This window comes from Strigops habroptila, chromosome 2 (genome assembly GCF_004027225.2).
Source record: "Strigops habroptila isolate Jane chromosome 2, bStrHab1.2.pri, whole genome shotgun sequence".
Lineage (NCBI taxonomy): Eukaryota > Metazoa > Chordata > Aves > Psittaciformes > Psittacidae > Strigops > Strigops habroptila.
In genome coordinates this window covers 100,469,503-100,492,458 of record NC_044278.2, presented here as the reverse complement: position 1 = coordinate 100,492,458, position 22,956 = coordinate 100,469,503, and the positions used below count along the sequence as shown (strand labels likewise).

The 22,956-nt window shown below is 39.6% G+C and overlaps 1 long non-coding RNA gene across 1 annotated transcript; it reads left to right on the top strand.

Moving 5' to 3' along the window:
- The first annotated feature begins 516 nt into the window (after positions 1 to 516).
- LOC115603920 lies at positions 517 to 2,874 on the top strand. The gene is made up of 3 exons (XR_003990051.1): positions 517 to 662; positions 1,699 to 1,702; positions 2,862 to 2,874. It is a non-coding gene; the product is annotated as an uncharacterized LOC115603920 (long non-coding RNA).
- Positions 2,875 to 22,956: the final 20,082 nt, after the last annotated feature.

Genomic DNA, 22,956 nt, shown 5'->3' with positions numbered 1-22,956 from the left:
GACTCTTAGACAGTCCCCAGACATTTAATTTTCTGGAACGGATGCTGTTATAGTGTTGGGAGCACACCTGGTTTCTTGGAATAATTTCCAGATTTTCTGTAATCACCAGTATAATTAGCACTGGTTGCAAACTTCTCTGCATTTCTGGGTCTTATACACTGAAAATGGCTGTCACCATCCATCTTCCAAGGGGGAGCAGCACTTCAATGAGCTGATAAGACCAGGTGCAACAACAACCATCATGAAAGACAAGCAATTTGCCAAGCTTCTTATTGGAATTGATAGAAGAAGGTGTTTCTAGAAGTCTCTCCAGCAATAGGTTTACACAAGGGGTTTTATTTCTTTTTGGACTGCCATGCAAGTTTTAATAAAATGTTCCTTCTGCAAATAGCTTTCTGGCCAGGGGTGCAGATCTCTAGCATATATTAGAAGAGTCAGTCAATGGAGTTTTATCACTTCTCCTGGGGTTTTGTACTGAAGAGCATTGAAAAACATTTCAGAGGTAACAGGAGAAAAGAAAGAAATGGTCTGGTTTGTTCAGCAGCAGAAGGAGCTGCATGAATCCCTGTGCCTGTGCTTCAGGCTGGGCTGGTGCCTCTGTCCAAATTCACCCTGGACCAAAGCTTTCCTCTGTCTGGACAATTTCAAAACTGGAGGGAGGAGTACGATATCAGGCGGATCAGCAAAGGATCATTATTTGATGAATTAGGCAATAGTGGTTCCAATGTTTAAATTGTTTTAGCTGTCACCTATTCATCAACTAGATGTGTTGCTCAGCCACCAACTGCTGCGTGCTGCCAATGGGAACTTCTTGTCTAGGTGTGAAAGCAACTCCCTCTGGGATTGCTAATTTGCAAAAGGTTTTCTGTGAAATACATCACTGAGAAAGACACGGGGATTTTGAGGAAAGTGTCTCTACCTTAATCTAACTTTCTTGTCTTATTTCTTTAAGCTCAGAACCCTTTTACATCTTTAGTGTCACAGCATTTGCTTGTGGTTATTCTTTATCCTGGAGGAACAAGCCAATCAAAAGGGTCAGACTAAAGTCCCCTCTGTTCTGCACTCAATCTTTAGGAATGCTAAATTGCCTTTTAGATGTATCATCTTACTGTATCAGTTGCTAGGAAATACATTTTCATTTAATTTCTAAGAATAAGAACAAATAGTTAATGGAGATTAATTGGATGAGACAGAAGCAATTAATTTAGAGATCCAAGAATTCAGATGTCTGTTAAAGCAATGATGTTGGTTGTAGCTGATAAAATTCTGTGAAGTTGCTATTAGGAAAAGACAAAATGATATAAATTCAAAAAGATATTCTTCTTGAATCATCAGGTAATTTTTTTAATCCATACACAACTGTAAAAAACCCATTTTAAATGTGACCACTCAGGAGGGATGACTTCCCATCTCTTGTGTATGTGTAGACAACTATCCACAACCACATGCATTCTAATCCATAGTGGGACTTGCTGTTTGTGCCAAACCCAGAGCTGCTTTTGCTGCAGCCGCGAGCTTCCTAGGCTGTGCCCAGCAAGTTGCCGAGGATAGAAAGGTCTCAAAGGCTCTGTCTCCACATCTTGCTTTTAATAAGGAATTTGGTGGGGGAATAATGCCGAGAGATGGACATACTCCATGTCCTTCCCTACCCACCAAACCTGCCCATGAGGAAAGCCAGTGCTTCAGTCTGGGAGGGAGCAGTGTATTCCTTAATACCTGTCCCTCCAACACTTCCTTTTCCCAAAGGAGAGGCTCAAGCACAGCAGTGCTGCAGTGCTGCTTTATGCCTCTCCATTGATCCTGGTGGGTCTGAGGGGCAGGATGGGTCCTGCCAGTGTGGCCCCCCATGAGGTATATATGAAGGCCAGTTAATATGCCCCAGTTAACTTGGCTGGGAGTCCCAGGTTAGGAAAACCTCCTGCTGTAGGATATTGTGTTCTCATGGCAGTGTCTCCTTGGGTGAGGAAGAAGTGATGCACCACTGAGTCTTGTTCGACAGTCAGTCTGGGTGAAATGAAACTGCATCAGTAACAAGTAGCATTAATATTTTTAAAATGTGTCTTTGCTTTGTGGAGTTAACCAGTACGTAAGGTATTGTAAACCAAAGTATCTCAGTGACAGGAAAAGGGATTAAATCAGTCTTGCTGATAGTAGCTTAGCTTGGCATAGCTGGTACATATATTTCCCCCAGGTATCTACAGACTCCCAGGTCATTGATGTCTGACTGCTGAGAAATCAGGTCCAGAGCTCCTCAGTTTGTTTTTTTAAGAGAAATTGTCATTGATTTTGGATGTCTTAGTCCATAAATTTGAATCCTGAGAATCTGTTTCAGAAGAAACTCAGACATCCATGTAAGTAGAGCCAAAAATTCTGACAGCCTTTCCAAGCTGAGCTGTGCTTGCTTGGCACTCAGAGCAATAGACCACTGTAATAGACAACAGATATGTAAAGGAAAGATATATGTATCAGAGTAAGATGCAGAAATTTGAAAGGGGTCAGTGACATGGAATGGTGGTGAAGTGGTACTGGGGAACCATGTCTCTCTGGAGGGCTGAATTTAAATCTTTGGTTTCATCACAGGCCCTGTTTGTCTGTGCCACAGAAGACCTGGCAAATACTGCCTAGCAAAGACTCAGAGTCGGACTAATAGGAGATTTGTAAGCTGAAAGTCCTGAGCACTGGCAAATTTCCACACACACCCTCCTTGATGCATACCTGGCACTTCCTAGTATTGGTACAGCAAATGGCCTGTCGATGTGCCTCCTTCCTCAACCCAGGGAAAATGAATGAGGACTAGGATTAAATTCATGTCTTATTTGAACCAGTGGAAAACCTGCATCAGCCTTAACACAGAACTGGAGAAGGCAGATTAGCTCTGCAAGCATAGCTCATGTTTCAAGATAACTGTCAAGGTCTAGCAGTAATTCATTCCCCCTATACTGGGCACAGGAGCCCTCATTTGCTGGGTTTGAAAGGTTTGACAAAATGTTAATCTGATGTCAAGGAGCAAGGCAGATTCCCCTCCGAACTTCATGACTCTGTTGATAGGAATGTTTCTGTCTTTGTCACCTTTGAATGCTCATTTTTCACCTTGTTGTATGAATATTTAGTTCTTTTAGTTCCGAGAGGGTACAAATTAGACATGAAAAAGGGGAAGGGAAAATGATGGGGAAGGAAGTCTCTTCATCAGCTTGCATCTCCTGCACGTGCTCAGAACTTGCCGTGCTGTGAATTCCCATTGCTGCACCATGGAAGCAGGAATTAGGGGTTCATGACTCTTCTTTCCCTTGGCCTCAGTTTCAGATGGAACCATTTTGTTCTTTGGTCATGCTGAGCTAAATGGTGCCTAGGGTGTTGCTGTGTGCAGACTGTTTATTCCTAGAGGGTAGTAGGGAAAAAGTCTATTGTATAAGTATTAAGAAGCTTTGACATTCCAGATTTTTTAACATCTGTTAAATTTTTTTTTGCAAGTGCATGCATACGATTTTAAAAGGATGTAAATTAATTTGCAAAACTCCAAAGCATACGTTCAGTTTTTATCTAAAAGGAAAGACTTCATGTAAAATGTGGTATTTTTATATTTCTTCACAAGTAGAAGCTGTTATATATTTTCTTTTTAAAAAAGAGAAAAAGTAATGCAAACCTCCAAGATTTCAGAGTGCTGCTTGCTTTATAGGCAATGCGATATTGGTAGTCAAACCATGCCCTCCACAGCAAACATCCACACATCTCTTTTAAAGAAAGGGACATTGTTTTCTGTTGGGTTTTATGAACAGCGCAGGAAGGGCAGATATTACTGATTTCCCATACGTATCTTCATGTTCAGATTATTTACTGATAACTCCCTTAAGATTCGGTTGAGGTTAGAGATCACTTCAAATGTCTAACTGCTTTCCCAGAATTTGGCCCCGAGTGTGGCTGTAGTATGCAGTAGTATGCCCTGAAGGATTTCTTACCCATCTCCTTGCAGGTTGAGTTTGGCAGCATACACCAAGAACAGCCTTGGCATTCATGACCTTGTCATTACTGATTTCAGTCCCAGCTTAAAACCAGAACTGAAATACTGTGGGAATATAAAGAGTTAGTAAGGTTTTTTTCTTTCCTGCTGGATGAAAAGATGTCATCTCCCAGTTTGAGCATGCATAGCCCAGTAGTCTCTGTGGTCTGAAGCAGGGCTGGGATGGCTAGGAGACTCTTGCATTAATTGAAAAGCCCTTCTAAACACCTCAAGCTACACCATGGTGAAGTGTGTGGTCAACCTTATACCACTCTCCAGAGGTCAATGAAACAAATGTAAACTTCCAAAATTGCTGAGAAAGGATGGGCTTGTGGCAATGGTGGTGTGCTCTGGGGTGGCAGCTTTGAGTTTTCTCTTCTTTAACAGACACTTCATATAAAACCATGCATATGTAACATACCACTGGCAATTAATTTCATATATATGAAATATATATAATATTAAATATAATTTTCGTAGGCTTTAGTAGCCCACATGCAAAATAAGAAAAAATAGTAGTGCTTTTCTCCTGGCCTTTGTCAATTCTGCTGATTTAAATTGAAAGCCTCCAGGGCTGGGACCATCTTTGCTATTTATGTGTAACATGGACTCTTGTAAAGGGCTTACAATCTCAGCTGGGATGGGTAGATATTGGTGCACCACACATATTTGCCAATTTTATTACCATAGTTATTCCTTCATGGAGGTATGCACTGAAATGTGGCAAAGTCTGTTCTGGGAAAGAAAGGCTTGCCAGCAGTTGGCTGAATTGCTTGTGTTGGCCTACAAAACAGTGCAAAGTGAAAATATTTTGCTTTACACAATTGCTTTTGTAACTAAGGAGACTTCAGAGCAGCTGTTTATTTATTGTTAATTTGTTTGCTAGTTAAATTTTCTGGAAGCAACAAAGAAAATAAGTTTGAAAATCGAACTGGGCACATTAATTATTTCTCTCTCTTTTCTCTATAACAGATACCCTGCATGCTTCAGCAAATTATGATGATGAAACATCTGAAGTATTAACATAAAAAACTTTAATTGAAAATATATCCCTGAGAATTTAAGTTCTTCAGCTCTGAGCTCAGATGTCCAAGATTTTCATACATATTGCTGAAGGCTGGTGCACTGGGACATACACTCTTCTGCAGTGGATGATGCAAGTAATTCATTATAAGAATTACCCAGTTGTCAGAGTCCCCTCCCCACTGAGCTTAGTAAAGCACCAAAGCAGATACATTCTTGCCCTGAAGAACCTACTTTTAATTAGCAGGAAATCTGTGGAGAGAGAGAAAGAGATGCTAAATGTGAGCAGAGCAATGAGGATAACTTTTAAAGAGAATCTTCACAGTTTGTCTCCATTATCTAATCTTTTCCAGGTTTTGTTTATTCTTTACTCTTGGATTTTCTCAGAGAAGTGAGGCTTCTGAAATTGTCCCAGCTTTCCCTCAGTATGCCTGTCTACAATATCTCAAAGATACCATATTTCTAAAAGTTTCAAGAGAACTGAGAAAATGTGAGTAGAGCAGAGACCTAGGTTTTGTCCCCTGTAAAGAGAAAGGCAGGAACAAGGCAGAACCTCAGCATGTAGCTGTTGGGAAGTCTACCGTAAAAACAATCTCTAAAAAGCTATGCATATTTGGGCTGGGTTTTTCAAAAGAGCTCAACAGTATTTCTGGTCATAGAAATAAAAATGAAAACTCTTATTTTTTAATAATTAAAACCTCACTGGCTTATGGTTTTTAGTCTTATTTTATTTAAGCTCATAAAAAGTTTGGATCCAATTTGGACTGGAATTTTAAGGGCTGAGCTCTTTCAGCAGGGTTCCCAGCAGGAGCTGCTGGGTTCAAACACTATTGAAAACCCAACTGTTTCAGATGCCTAAATAGGCCTTGATCTGCTCTGAAAAATCATTAAGATGACCACATATCCTCATTCATCTGGAATTTAGACTCATCCTGGCAGCCCACAGACTTTTTTCAAAGGCTGTTTTAAATCAGACTTTCCCCATTTTCTTCCTCCATTTCTTAGGAGAAGAGCAAGCAATAGGCATAAATTCCCAATTCAACATAGCTGAAACGATCTCCACCATAAAAATATCATTCAGGAAATATTTTCACAATGACACCTTTGATCTCACACAGGGGTCTGTCCCTCCAGATGTAATCAAGGCTGAAGCCATGCCTCTAATTTGTGTACTTCAGATGAATATTTTGTAATATCTGAAAAGATACCAGAAAGACCAGTTGTCAGACATTAAATGATGTTTTTCTTAATAAAGTTCCTCAGGAATCAATACTACCCATGCATCTAGCCAACAGTTTTATCAGTATTCTGGAAGTAAACCACAAACAAAATTTAGATGATTTGTGAAGTATGATCGATGAAAGCAGGTCAGCCACGTTCAGCGATGTGAGGTACATGGTGACTGCAGGAAAGGGTCTCTCAAAAAGCCTGTTTTCTTATAGGAAATTCAAGGCTTTATAACTAGAAATACAAAATTTAGACCATTACCTCTATAGAGATGTAGGAGCTGTGAAAACATTGTGGAAATCATCAAACAGCTGTTAAGGAACAACACTGTGATGAAGCAGCCTAATGCAATTAACAAACATAGGACAGGGAACAGAAGAATATGTTCCCTTCAGTCTGAACTTATACATATCTAAGAATGAAAACATTTGTCACTGTTGTCTTACGCAACCAGAAATGTTAGTTTTTTGCAGCCAGCTCCAGCTCCTGTGTAGATGTGAGCTGGTCTATGCTTAGCCAAGCTACATCAATTAAAGACCTCCACTAGAAGAAGATGAACTAAATGAAATGGTCCCCTGTCTGATCCACCTTGATGCAATTTGTCTGCTGTCTGGCAAAAGAGTCTGTGACAGATTTATGCCTGGTGGGAAATTTCATTTCAGTAGACAAATTGCTGTTTGCAGTTATGACTTGTCTATTTTCCAGTGAATAGATATTTGGATGTGGTGATTTGAAAGATAAAACCATGAAGATTTCTTCCAAGGAAAGCGTATTTATCTGATCTGTTAAATGGTAATAACATCTTGGGTAAGATATTCGAACTTGTATACTAGATTATCCTTGCCTACCATGTCTGCCTAAAACATGGACTACAATCTCTTTAGAGCAGGGACCATCCTTCCCAGTGCTGGGTGCACTTGCAGGATGGCGCTGTCATAAATAATAATCATGCTGGATGCAAATTCATTGACTTCAAATGGCCAGACAGCCTTGACCACATGCGTTTTATTCCAGTGTTCTGCTTTGGTCAGCAGCCAAAACCTGGCTTCATGGGAAGGTGTAAATTTTGCAATGTGTCCCACATAGAAAGGCCTAGATTCTTTAAGTTAAACTTATGGAAGAGTCTCTTTTTAGTCTCAGTAATTTTGTAGCCTTATGATAACTCCTATCCCTTTAAAAATAAAAATCAGTCCAATATTCTCATTGCTTCAAGACACCTCTAATCTTATTATATTTTAAAAATCTAATAAATTATTTTCCTACTGAACAGCTTCTGCTCACAAATTCCCCAGTTTATTTATGATAAAGTCTTTCTAATATCAATACAAATGTGATACCTTTCAGTTACCTTAGAATGATCTTGGTGGGAGTAGGGAGTGCTGCTTTCCCTTCTTCTTTTCCCTTTTTTTTTTTTTTCCATTGGTTTTTCTGCCAATATTCTATCAAATGGCAGGATTTAGGCATGACAGACATCTGCAGTAAAGTTCAGGAGTTGGTGCTATGTGACCAATCTGATTTAATCCTTCCTGTCTCAGGCAGGTATGGATATTTCTAACACTCAGTTCCCACAAGAGGATTTTTATCAGCAAACCTTGGAGCACTTTACAAATGATTTTATTTGGTCATCTCATCTCCTCTGTTTCTCTTTCATAGAAATTGAAAAGCAGAGAAATGAAGAGACTAGCCATGGGATTAGAGCCCTCACTCTCTCAATACCTCTGCCCCTAGCTGCCTACCTGACTTTTCTGCCTCCTGCTTTCTCTGAGCAATACCATACATATGGCAGCAGCTTTCAGCTCATTTCCGTTTTTTTAAATGAGTGGAGCTCAGTTGCCATTGCAGATCAGTACTGGATCCCAAATAATGACCCTCCGTAAAATGGGTAACATCACTATTGAATCAAAAGGGTAGTTTTCTCTGAATCTAAAAGGTCCATTTAGGTGAGCTGGACAAATCCTGTTGGAAGGCAGCTCCCACCATAAATGTCAAAGCTCTGATCTAAAGCCTCTGGTAGCTCATAATTATGGGAAATATCCCAATTTGCTTCCAGCTATGTAGGAGCATGGGATGTCAATGAGACCAGCGAAGATAAGAAGGGTTACATTTAAGGGGCAGAGAATAACTATGCTTCAGTTTCTTTTCAGTTCTGCTTTTAACTTGCAGTGTAAATGCAAACCAGCCTTTTAACCGGCCTATAACTCTATTTTCACATTGAAGAAATGTGAATAATATTTCCAAAGTTTCAAGAAGCACTTTGAAATCCTTCACTTGTAAAGCATCAGAGGTCAGTAATTGTGATATTGTTGGTTGTATTTTTCCACAATGATCCATAGAGAAGCAAGGCAGTTAATTCTCATAAATATGTATCCCATAAATATCTAGAAACAAATAATAAAGGATTTGGATTTATTGAAAACCATTGGAAAAATGGAACATGCTGCTGTTTTGTATTTGGTGCACTTACTTTAAAAGAAATGTGGTGGTTTAATTTGTGTGTAGGAAATATGCCTGACATTTTCTGTTCATTTTAAACCACATGATATAAAAGAATGATATGTCTCCTTCTGCTGCTTTTGAGACTTTTACCCAATTTTAGATGTGATGAGCTAGGAAACACTGAAGCTATTTGCTAGAACCATTTTGTTTAGCTGCTCTTATAAAACTCCTATCACAATTCACAGGTTTTGTCTATTATGGAAATGTCATTATAGTCTGTGAGCTTTAAAAAGCATCTGTACTTAAGAAGAAAAAGAAATACCATATAATAACAAATACAACATCAAAGCAGAAAATGGAAATGGTAGAGGTACATTACATACTCTTTGCAATAATGTGCCATAGATCTATAGCTTAATTTCCTGAGGATGAGCTGAAGTTCAACATTTTGAAGATAACTTATCATTTTCTGTGATCTTTTCAAAGTAAAATCTTATCAAGTACCCAGCAGGCTTACCAAAGATTGACTCAAAGTCTAGATATCTATAAAATTCATTTTGCATTGTAGTAAGTGAACCAGGAAAAGACGGGGAAAAACAAGTCCAAGACCTGTACACAAAGTGTGTACAAAATGTGTTTAGCCTCAGTGACCACTGGGACTCTGAACCACTGTCATCCCATTAATTGTTAACTTGGGTAAATACGTTTCAGGCTACTTTAAAATTAAAAAGCTTGTAATGTCTGCTTGGACCTGCCCAAAATTAAAATTCACAGCTGGTGTGTAGGGATGTACAGTGGGAACCTTCAGGATAGTTCAAGCCGTGACTAAAGGGCTTCCTGGTTTGCTTTGGAGCACTTCAAGATCATGCCAAAAGTCCCTGAGGCTTTTCAAAATGTTGGCTGAGAGCAACATTTGTGTTATAGAGTGCATGATGCCACATATGGACAGTCTGCTCCCAGTGCCATCTCTGCAAGTTTTGCACTGATTTGGATGGACATAGGAGTCAGGTCCTCAATGAGCTCATGCAATACTTTGAGGAACATATGTTTTTGAATCAGTGCTTTGTGGGTGCTCTTTACTTCTGCAAAATATACAAGTGCATTTGATTGTTATTTGCATGAATAAGTGAAAATTAAGATATTCTTTAGCACTCTGTCTTGTTTTCTCTTTCGGGTCAGATGGAAAGCGCTTGTTGGGACTGGGATGATAGCCCATGCCATTGTGCCCAGACCTCTGAGACAAATGCCTAATGTATGGAAGGAGATACTGATATCTGGCCAGGGATATTATCTTGGAAGCAGAAAACAGCTTGCAATGGTGGAAAAGCACATCATCCTGCTCTAAAGCATTTAAATGTAAAACTTCCCATACATGAACTATATAGAAATTCCATATGCAGTAGTTTTTACAGTAAGTACATACAAGGAGAATGATAGATTCATCTTTTGATACCTTGTAAGAATCAGTTAGGTTTAGAAACTGTATAGCGATCAATTTTTCTTGGTCTATCCAGAACACCTGGGGAGCTTCTTCATATGTGGTTGAACCATCTTGTGTATCTTCTTTGCCATTGCTCAGTCTCCATCTACAAGCTTCTTTATAGGAAACTTTCTAGTAATCAGTAATGGAACAGTTAATAATTATTGCATGCTATTTGTTATGTAAGCTCTTCCTTTGCTTTCTTTTATGTTAGGATAGCAAATATTGTTCTACTAGGAGCTACAATGTGACTGTGAACATTGTGTTTTTCATTTGTAACATTATTAGTATTGATTTGCTAATTGCATACTGCAGTTGGTCCAGTGAACTTACTACCATGGTGATTCTTGTTCCTTCTTGTTAGGAAATGTATTTGGTTTTTAATTCAACAGTTGAAAGATTATTCTGATTGAAAACAGTAAGTGAAAAAAGAAATATATTTGGTACATAAAAATATTAGAAATCACAAATATTTGGAATAAAACATGGAAGAACAATATGAATATCCCATAGAAGCCCAATTTTTAAAACTTTTAACTGTATCTATCTTAGCATGAAGACTCAATAATCCTCAGCGTATATTAATGAAATGGTCTCCCTCGTCAGGTAGAGGAACATACATGTGGAATACTTCTGTTGGCAGAAGTATCTGCCTGCCCTGGATGTCAAAGTTCCCTGAGGGCCTTGAAATTTTTTTGCCCGTCTTGATGATTGCTCACCAGATTTTTTAGAAAGAACTGGTTATGAATCTTATGCTCTCAAGAGAGTGGATCTTTATACTGCCCAGATGTAGTTTGTCTTCTTGTCCATGCTGACCACTGTTGCTTTTCCCAGTAGCCTTAAGCTTCAGGAGACACATGCTGAAAGTCTCACCATATTAAACCATGGCTGCACCTGTATGAAGCCCAAGTTCATCACAACTTGCAGGCCAAATTTCAAAAGCACTCAATATAATGAGACTGAGTGAAATCCAAAAGTATCACAAAACCAGTAACAAAAATGGTAACAGGAAACTATTTCAAGAAATACTGTAATTTCTGGTACAGAAAGATGCTCTTTTGCTCATCTCAGTCATCTTTCAGAATAGCTAATCAGGAGATGGAAGAAGGATGTACGCATAGCCTAGTTTCAAATGTTTAGTCCCCTAATAACCGCATCCCAGGGATACTGGGCATTTTTCTCCTTTCTGTGCAACACTTTTTCCAGCTCAAATCATAAAGCAATAGCAATTAGGCTTCACTATCGAATTTTCTCTTCTCCCACTCTGGGCACCAGCACAGAGTATGCAAAAGAGAATGAAAAGCAGAAATTGTCTTACTACTAATGGAGCAGGCAGGTGGTAACTCCACTTACAGTTCCTAATATGTATGGGTGATGGAGAAAGGCTGTAATCATCCAAGTCAGAATAAAGTGCCTTTGCACAAACCAATCTCTGAATGATGCAAAACCATGGTTGCCTGGCAATCTTTTTAAGTGTTTGATACTGCTAATTTGCTATGTATTTTTCACACAGCACCATTCTTAGATAATTAGTGTAGCTGGTGCCATAGAAAGGAATTTTTAAATTGTACATACTAAATGGTTTCACTGATGAGATTGCCTGCTAGCAATCTTCTTATCATCCTGTGATGATTTGAAACAATTGTTTCAGACCATGAAGATGATCTGGAAGCCTGGGAGTTATGGGATCAGAGCTCTGTTTTTGGCAACAGCAAAACATACCGCATGACATTATATGAATGGCAAAAATCTGCTGTGTTCCCACCTCACTGGCTGTTCACTGGAGAAATTACAAGAAACAATGCTTACCTCAAGCAGATGCTGTTGGACTGTGCTACTGCAAAGGATGGTAGAAGATCTTGCAGTCAAGCTGTGAACGTACACAGATGGTTACTTGGGCAATTTACTGTTTGTCCTACAGAAAATACTGAGAGCCTTGCTTTAGTAGATAGTTGCCACCTGAGCTACTGTTGCTTTCAATTTCCTCACTTGCTAAATACTGCTATGGCTGACACTTTTTAAAAATAAACTTAATTTTTCACATTTTCTTTCTTGTCATATGCTTCCATCTCATTTTTCTTTTCATTTTGTCATCCAGATCTCACGTCCCCATCTCCCCTTTTTTTTCTTTTCTCACACTTCTGTTATTTCTCCTTGTCTTTCCCTCTTTCATATTATTTTCTTTCTCTTTTCCTTCACAGTATTTTGTCCTCTCTTCCTTTCTTCTCTTTCACCTTCCTTCTTTCTTCTTTCTACCTCTACATTCTCTCATTTGTCTTCCTTTCTACTCAGTACCTTAATAAAACATTTGACCATTTAAATATTTTCTGTCTCTGATCCTCAGGTTTCTGAATTATTGCTAGAGTCCTACCAAAACTTAACTACCACATCAAAGAGGAGCTGTCCTCATTTACGAAGGATTTCAGCCTTTCCAGATTTTTTTTAACATGTTTGACCTAATTAGAAAGCCCATTTAAAATGATACTTCCACAGAAGCAGGAGGAAATTGTACAAGATGTTGCCAGGATATTGAACATGTCTTGCACAGAATTTGAGATATATGAAGACATCAGAAATTTTATCGAAAAGATGTCTTCTATAAAAAATTTACAAGTGAGTTGTAGGTATTGAAATCACACTGACGGTTAGCTATAATAACATCCCACTTTTATGATAATAACACATACTTTATTGGGTAAATATGATCATTTTAATGTAATAAGCAATAATCCTGCGTCAAGAGCTGTAATCACTAAACTTTATGACAGGAAGCATTATTTTATCATCTATTTGCAACAAAACTGCTTTTTTTCCTTCACATACTTTTTGTAGCTTCCTTGTTCCTGATGAGGTAGATTCACTTTCTGCAGAATCCACATGAGAACTGTATAGAATCATAGAATCATAGAATCGTAAGGGTTGGAAAGGACCTTAAGATCATCTAGTTCCAACCCCCCTGCCATGGGCAGGGACACCTTGCCCTAAACCATGTGGCTCAAGGCTCTGTCCAACCTGGCCTTGAACACCGCCAGGGATGGAGCATCCACAACCTCCCTGGGCAACCCATTCCAGTGCTTCACCACCCTCACTGTAAAGAACTTCTTCCTTATATCTAATCTAAACTTCCCCTGTTTAAGTTTGAAGCCATTACCCCTTGTCCTACCACTACAGTCCCTAAGGAAGAGTCCCTCCCCAGCATCCTTATAGACCCCCTTCAGATACTGGAAGGCTGCTATGAGGTCACCACGCAGCCTTCTCTTCTCCAGGCTGAACAGCCCCAACTCTCTCAGCCTGTCTTCATATGGGAGGTGCTCCAGCCCTCTTATCATCCTCGTGGCCCTCCTCTGGACTCGCTCCAACAGCTCCATGTCCTTTTTATGTTGAGGACACCAGAACTGTATGCAGTACTCCAAGCGGGGTCTCACAAGAGCAGAGTAGAGGGGCAGGATCACCTCCTTCGACCTGCTGGTCACGCTTCTTTTGATGCAGCCCAGGATACGGTTGGCTTTCTGGGCTGCAAGTGCACACTGCCGGCTCATGTTAAGCTTTTCGTCAACCAACACCCCCAAGTCCTTTTCTGCAGGGCTGCTCTGCAGAATATTTTTATATATTATTATATAATAAACTGATGAGTGCTATGATTTCCCCTCTGTAAGTGTAAGTTGTTATGTTGTCCAGCTATTAAGTCTTTGCAAGTAAGCTTATGCTATAACCACTTGTTATTTTAACTCTGTGTTTAAGCAGTGCAACCAGTGCATAATACCAGGTCCCCTCCAGCCCTGTGTATGAGATGGTTAGTCTACAGTTATTAAGTCTTCACTAAAATTAAGATTGGCAGTAAAGTGAATCATTTCAACAGCCACTCTTATTCATCAGTAGAATAATTCACTTAGGAAAATGGCAAATTCAAAACTGCATGGGAATTGGAATCAATACTACACGTCTTCCTGAAATGCACAGGCATACTCGGCTGACAGCTGTAGCTTGTTTAGCACAAAGAAAAATTTTTTCTTCTGCACACAGGAAGCTCTCTGGTGTGTGTCATGTAAGAGAACAGCGCACTGGGATCTCCCTGACCTTAAAAACTACAGGCAGCAACTTCTGCTGGCTTAATTCTGTTGACTTGTATGGAGTTAAATGAGCAGAGAATTTACTACTGCATCCAGTTTCCTTAATCCCTAGGAACATGCGGATGCCTCAAATGTATGTCTTAAAACTCCACAGCATATCTTTAGTGTATAAATAATGCAGGCTGCTGAGAAAGAACCTGTTCCCTTTTTCTGCAGCTGAGCTCCATGGGGCAGTAAGTGTCTTGGCTTTGCATATTTGCAACTCTCTGAGATGACTTATAAAGCTGATATTTTTCAGACATGTTTTAGTCTTTGCCTAATAATCATTTGGAATCTCTGGGAACCAAAGGTTGAATGTCGGAGAAAATCAGAACCAAATGAATAATGTTGTACCTCTGCAAACAGTAACTCTGAGTAGGCTATGTTAGGGTATGTTGTCCATCACACTTTCTATAGGTATTACAACTGTTTAACAAAGAATGCCCTAAGAAGGTCATATTCAGAAGAAAGGCAGCCTGGCTGTGCATTTGTTCATAGCTAATTTAGCGGCATAGCAAATATGCGCTTTTAATAGAGGGAGATTATGAAGTTACAATGCACGCCACTTTCAGTGGTCACAGTAGGTAGATTTCAATCTGCCAGATCAATAAATCAGAAATTGAATAAGCCTCACTGAATATGTTTCTTGGCTCTGGTTCATTTTCTCATGAAGTCCTCAGGCATCTGTTTACTGCCTCCGACTCAAAGGGGAGCAGATCACTAACATGAAACAGAGTACTTTCACGCCAAATAGCCTGAAGCCAAACGGCTCTGGATTATGTATGGTATTCACAAGCAGAATACTGATTTTTTGAATGGTAAAACCTGGCAGAAATGGGACTTCATTTGACTGAAGCCTGCAGGTATAACAATAATGTAAGCATGCAATTATGCATTTCAAGATGACATTCAAAGTCTTGTGGAACTTACCATATAAATTTGGTTCTTTTCAGTGTTTCCTAGCTCTTTTTACATGTGATGGCTGATGCAATGTGTTTTCTGGCTGAGGAAACCACTCCAGGAATGGGGGCTTCTTGGTGATCTCATTTTTTATCTGCAATCACTGAGCTTGCTCCACATCTTTCAGGGTGATAGGCAGTTCAAGTTCTGGTTGTTACAATAAAGCATCCATTCTTGACTACTGGCTGTAGCTGTCTGTCCTGAGGTTGGAAGATCTTCATCATATTTTGGCATATAAATTATCAGCATTTCCTCTATTCTTGGCCCCTTAGTACGAATGAGTGATATGTGAACAATATATTGCCTTCTGAGTAGCAACTTTCTGAGCATCACACATAACAGCAGGAACACTAACAGATCCTTCCCTCCGCCAACCGAAAAACGCCATAGGCAGCAAAAATCCCATAAATTCTTTAAAACCACTCTCCTCTTTTACTATCTAAGATGTATATCAATAAAGGCAGTCCCTTTGCTGGATAGGAGAGGGGCAGATTTTCCAAGAAGTACAGAGCAAAACTAAACATATTTCATTAAATACTATTAAAATAAATAGGGTTTCTGTTATCATCTGCAGTAGCAGATTAGCTGTGGGAAGCAACTTATGCAAGAAATGATACTGCATATTATGGGAGCCATTAAAGTAAATAGTGCTACTATTCCATTAATTTAAATGGGAAATTAGGATTGAGATAAACCATCAGGAGTCTTTGCTTGCAGCAAACACACAGGACACTTCTTTTAGAAACTAAGAATCTTGGACTGTTCCAACCAAAATACTGTTTGGGAGACTGATGGTCATATACTGAGTACACTCATTTTCCACTGGCTCACCATCAGCTGGAGGTGCTCAGCATCCCTCAGTGAAACATTAAGTAGCTGCAAAAATGTGACCTTGTACTCTGGAGATATATTTGTGGCATAAGTCTTTTCAGAGATGAGTCAGGCTATTCGTGGAAGTATCCAGGAATGAGCAATTTTTGATAACATGGAAATCCTGGTTGCAGAGGCATTGTGTTCACTCTTTGGGTTTTAACAATTGGTTTTTGCCAATTGAGCAAAGTGGTGTGTGACCTTCCCAGAAAAGCTCACTTCGGAATTTACTTTCTTAAAATATAGCCTGTCTCACAGGGTGTAAAACTGATTAGCCAGTATGATAAAAAGAGATCTGTCAGTGCTGTGTGGCTGGACTCTGGGAACAGATGGTGGATATAACACCACAACAGAGATAGTTCTTCAGCATACAGGGCAGAATCTGTCACTGCTGCCAATTAAATTTTGAGTTTCTCCATAGTAAACATGAAACAATGGAATGGTATTTAAATAATCAATGCAACTGAATGCGTTTTATAATAGCATTTCTACTATTTATTAATTACTTTTAGTAAAACAGCATCCACACACAGAAGTGTAATGTGCTAGATACTGTGTAAATATGTGAGAAAAAATTCATTCCTTTGATGTCTGCTTTTTGGTTTTTTACTCTTTGAACAGGAAACCAGATTGCCCAGACAGCAAGTGCAATGCGCCTCTCTGGGTGTATTCAAAACTCAACTAGACAAGGCCCTGTGCAACCTCTTCCTATCTTGAAGCCTTGAGCAGTGGATCCAGAGGTCCCTTCCAAGATAAATATTGTATGATGCTACTCTATATTCCAAGTTATAGGTTATTAAACACATCTGTTATAATCTAAAGGGCATATGAAAAGATACTTACAATGCATTGTGTTGTACAGAAACTGAGGTGTGCGGGAAATATAGAAGAATCGTGGTCAGAAGTAATTTTTCTATTTACCCAGTGATTCCTTGACTCCTCTCACAAACTCAGTTTTTGTCAGGCTGCACTAACTTTTACAGAATACACTTCCTAAGGTGCAGAAAACAGAGCAAGCCAGAAAAAAAGAAAAAAAGAAAAAACCCCAAAATTCCTTTCAACCACCTCTCAGCTGAATTTCCAGCAAAATATAATCATGGCGAAGACCTCAGGTGTGATGAGGTTGTCTTGCTGTGAGACTGCCATGTCCCACAGATGCTTTCTCTGTGTGTTTGCACTAGTTGGAAGGATCTTCTCTATTTGCATTCACTTCACACAGTTAGGGATGAAAGACCACAGAAACAACAGACAATTAGGGTAGATACTGTTGGATTTGAAAGTGTTGTATCTCCCAGATATGATACCAATAGTATTAGTTCTGCTTCCATACCTGGCAGGTATTTGGTGCTGAATGCAGCCAAGAGGGTACTGTACAATGCATGGAGAAGATTGCACTCTCTATATCTTTAGGACCATCAGGCTAGTTTTGTGTTAGCGCCTGAAATCTGTTTTTCTGGACTGTTGAGGAAGAATCAGAAAGTAGGAATAGTGTGTGGAAAATGTAATGAAAACTATTGCACCACTTTTCAAATCGCTTATTTTGTTTTAGATTGTCAAAATACTGCTTTTGGGAATAGAAAACCAACTTTTTGATGCCAGCTATAGTTTTCATTGACTCTGTTGCAAGTTGAGAAAAACTTTACAAAGTTATTCTTTCTAGCAATTCTCTAGGAATAAGAAAGGGCTAGGAACAGCCCTTTTTTCAAGTGGCTTCACAAGTCAAACAGTTGCAACAGAAGATGTAGAAGCTTATACGTATTCACCATTACTGATGGGAGACTCCAGAGCTCCCTTATGTGTTTTCCTACCTCCAGTAGATACACAGATGTGACCTGTGCTGGTAAGCCTCCACAAGTTCACTGGAAGCCATGGGCTTCACACTGTTCCTAGTTCAGTTTTACAGCAGTGCACCTCATGCCTGTTCTACACCATAGAGGAATGCATAGGTTAGGATGTAGTTAAAGTTGCAGATATAAGACTTTTTTAGTGCTGTCTTTTTGCTGTTTCTTAAAATATTCCTCTTAACCCCTTGCTTCATACATAACATTTTTCAAGCAGAAGAACCAGTTGATTTTCACAGGAAGGATTATAAGTGAACAATGACTCAATTGAGAGTTTATGATTGCTTGGAGCCTATCTGCTTATCATTCTCTGTATCCAAGGTCAAAATCTTAACAGCATGCTTCATGGCACAGGAATGAAGACAAATCCTGACCAAAAGAAACAAGTGAATGGAGTAACACTTGCCAAGATGGTGGAACCACAAGATGAACATGGAGAACCCACACTTGCTTCTGGCTGCATGAAGTATGAAGGTTCAGACTTCCAGTTCAAGGACTCACCTAAAGCACAATTACATTGAACAATCGAGTGCTGTTGAACTGATTTCTGCAATCAGGATTTACAAAACTACTACTACTACCACCAATAATAATAATGAGTCACTATCATACTGATAGTGACTATATGTAGGACCCCTTTTTTCCACATGGAAGGGAATTTGTGGTTCTACAACAGGTGGTCAAAATTTGTGACAATGCTGGCAAATGCATTAGTTAGTCTGGAATCAAATTCGTCTGCAAACACTACTCCTTTGCTATTATTTGTCACAGCTCTGGGGGTTTTTATGCTTTGATGAATTAGGGAAAAAAGCAAAACATAGTGGAAAAACTCTTAAAAAATGCACAAATGCCATTTTAATCACCAGTAGGTTTCCCTATTGTACATCCAAACAAAACTAAAAGAGCTTACAGGAAATGCTTCTTGCTGTGGCTTAGCTATTGAAATTAATGGGACTGTAATACCTTTCAGATGCTTGAAAATAGAATTTATCTTATGATACTCTTTGGGTGTGAAGGAATGTATCAGGCAGATTATGTCTTCCAAAGGCTTCTATTGTAATGAATGTCGTATTCATTATTTTTCCTAGACAAGTTTATTTTAGAAAAAGAAAATGAATACAAATGGGTTATTGAAAGTCGTTTGTGAATTCATACAATATTTTGAAAGGATAAGAAAAATGTCATGGCCATAGCCTGATAAAATGGATATCTTTAATATTACAGAGAGATGGTTATACAACACAGGCTGATCTCCTTCCTATCCCTTACTACAACTTGCCAAGTTGCTGAGGACCTGCATTGTGGCTTTCTAGCTTGTCTTAGCCATGGAGTGTGGCTCCCTTCTTCAGAAAGAGACCTGCTTGCATGTACAGCTTCTGGTCAGCACAACACAGCTTTCATTTTCACACACTCACCTTTTATACAGGCAGGTAAGGAAAGGAGGGTATGGTAGTTGTGTCTGTCACCTCAATTTTAGCTTTGGTAGGTGGAGAGGGAGAATGGCCTCATGAGCTGGAGGACAGCAGTTAGTTAGATATTTGCTTCCCGGGAGAAGATGGGAGATAGACCCTTTCCTAAGCCTTCTGCTCTGTGCAGCTTACATGCCTGCTCACAGTTTAAAATGCAACCTGCCCCACATGTTCAGCATAAAGCTGCAAAAATGGTAGGGGGGATAAGAAGAGTGAGGAAAAGGTAAGGTAGTCAGAAAGTGGCAAAAGCCAATTTTCTGTAGGCAGTTCAAGCAATTAACATTTTTGCATGTCTCTGTGGGTGTAAATGAGGTCTTGGGTCCCAGTCATGTAACGCGAAGAATGCAAAGATGGTCTCTGACTTAGAGTTTCTTGATATGAGGCCTACTTTCTGGCATTGGGGGTGAAAAGCTGTGCTTCAGCATAAACTTCTCTAGCAATTCTCAGCCATGTGTAACCTTGAGAGGTGCAATGGCAGAAACACATAAATCAACCAATTTGCTGGTTCAGGGCCAAGAAAGGGAAGAATAATCACTAGTTCTGTCAATTAGAAAAAAACTCCACCTTTTATTCTTTTGTCACTGAACAGAATGGGTTATGTGTAACAAAATCTAAGTAATGAGGCCGTCAATTCACAACATCACTAAAGGGGATGTGTGCCTTTGTAATCTAATGAAAAAAAACCCATAACCAGCCTACCTTCAAAGCCCTCCAGCATTTAAAAGCATCTCCCTCACTATTCCTCTATCAGAAGAACAGCTCCAACATAATGCTATTGCATATCCCAGACAGGCTGCTCTCATCTTGTAAGAGGTGTCCCATCAGCTATAGCACGCACCCACAGCTGCTGAAGCAAGATTTGGAACTCATATATCCTTCCTTTTAAGTATGTATCTTATTTACTTAGTCCCAGGGACAGGTGATAGCGAGGTTGTATGTGGAAGATGGAGCACCTACGTTACAGCGTAGCTACAGTTACTGCTTTGGCAAATAGAAATCTCTTTTATCAAAGTAGAACAGCTTCAACAAAGTAAGATATCTCAATGTCAGTCTCATCCTTTCTCCTGAAAATTCAATATGAAGCTGTTTAGAAACTGCTCAGTATTTTTTATTAAAAAGCTTCTTAGATACTGGCCACTAGGCTTATCTTCCTTTAACTGTGCCACTTTCCAATGTTCCTGTTAATAAAGCATTCTTAAGATTTGGAAAGGGACTTTTTACAAGGGAATGCAGTAATAGGACAAGGGGGAATGGCTTTAAACTGGAAGAGGGGGGATTTAGATTAGACATTACGAAAGAAATTCTTTAATAATAGGGTACCAGGAGTCCCCCTATAAATATGATCTTCTATTCAAATTATCCTCTTAAATGTTAGAGAAAGTCTCTGCAGCAATTACTATACACACTGAGCCACGCAAGTAACATTTGATCTGTTTGTGCATGAACAGAATTGAAGTCAGGACATGAACCACACAAACCATAGGGCAAAGAGATGTTCTTGGTAATTTTATCTAAGTTAGCAGGAACTATGGGACTTCTGAACTACGACTCAACTTGTAGAAAAACAAACTAGTCTGTATTTCAGAATATCCATTAGTGGAAAACTGAGCGCAAACAGGTTTTCAATGGATAAAAATTCCATTATTTATTAGGTGAACTTGTCTAGTTCAGCTTCTAGCACCAAGAAACCTTTTCTTTCCAAGATTCCCTCTGCTGCATTGCTGTTGTCTGTGCAGGTACTTAGACTGTGATCCAACCACCTTACAACCACTCTTTTCTTCCAGTGAGTAGTTTGAAATGCTTGAGTTTTTCACTCAACTTTCTTGTCTTCTTCTGTAGCTAAGCCCACTGGACTTTTACCTCCTTAGGTGTTCTCAGGTCTCACGATGCTGTAACATGACCTGTCATTATCACCTGCAGCAGCTATCACCTGTCAGCTGGGCACAGTTATTCAGGTTGTTATTTTTTAGTGTGAAGTACACCCCACGAGCCCAGCCTGCTGGTAAGTGTCAGATCCCCAGCAGTTTATGCACTGTGTTCCCCCAGATTTCTCTATAGTAAGCAAGCTGGAATGACTTCTTACCTTTCAATGAGGGTAGCAGATAGCCATCATAGTCTTTGCACAGTCTTAACCAAATTACTCTTCACTTCAGTGTTGGGGGCAGTATACTGATTGAAACAAAGATTTCCCCAGTTTACTTATATTTGCCTTTCTCAGCACAGAGATCTGCTGGCTGTTCAAAACTGGAAGAAAAAGAGAAGCCAAGTCACATTTGGAGGTAGTGCAACAACCCTTATAGCCAAAGGAGAAGCAGTATTTATTGTATATCTTGTGCTCAGTGAATATTTGACTCAGCCTTACATTCCTTCAAGCAAAGAAGGGAAACATGGTTGTCCTGGTTTTGAGTGGGATAGAGTTATTTTTCTTCATAGTAGCTGGTGCAGTGCTGTGGTTTGGATTTAGTCTGAGAACAATGCTGATAACAAATCAATGTTTTAGTTGTTGCTCAGTAGCACTTACCTTGATCAAGGACTTTGCAGTCTCTCACGCTCTGCTGGTGAGGAGGGGCACAGGAAGCTGCAAGGGAGCAGAAACAGGACATCTGACCCAAACTAGCCAAAGGGGTATTCCATACCACAGCGTGTCATGCCCACTATATAAACTGGGCGGGAGTTATCCAGAAGGCCCAGATTGCTGCTTGGGTTGGGCTGGGTGTTGGTCAGTGGATGGTGAGCAATTGTATTGTGCATCGCTTGTGGTTTTTTTCTTGGGGTGTAGGGTTTATTCCTTCTTCTCTCTCTCTTTCTTTCCTGTTGCTGTTGTTGTTATTATTACTATTATTATTATTATCTTCATCATTATTATTATCTTTTATTTCAATTATTAAACTGTTCTTATCTCAACCCACAGGTTTTTATGTTGTTTCTGATTCTCCTCTCCATCCCACTGGGGAGTGTGGGGGGGTGTGAGCGAATGGCTGTGTGGTACTTAGTTGCTGGCTCAGCTTAAACCATGACAATGGTCTAGATGAAACATCTGTGAAGTGAGTGAAAAGGTTTTGGAAAATTTTATTCACAAAGCCATTGTCAGTTGTTCCCTGCCAAAGAAGAAGGAAGCTGTTCTGCAGAAGGTTTGCCCAGCAAATGACGCTCTAATCAATGGGACAATTGAGCACAGACCACATTTTTAATTTTGCAGATGATACCAAGCTTGGAGGGGCTGCAAGGATGCCAGTGAACTGGTGGAGGCTTCAGAGCGATCCTGACAAATGTGTGAAAATTGTCTGACCTTTCCCATCTCCACCAATTCAGTTCAACAGAGGCAGGCACATCTGACTGGGAACAAATACAGAAAGGGAGATGCCTGATTTGGCAGCAGTTCTGCAGAATGTGATCTGAGAATCACAGGGAATGAGAAGAAGAACATGAATCAGCATTGTGCAAAAAAGGCAAACATCATACGGAGGCATATAAATAGGAGTCCTAAATATAGGCTGGTTAAAATAGTCCCCCTGCTCCACTTGGCACTTTAGAGGACTTAGCT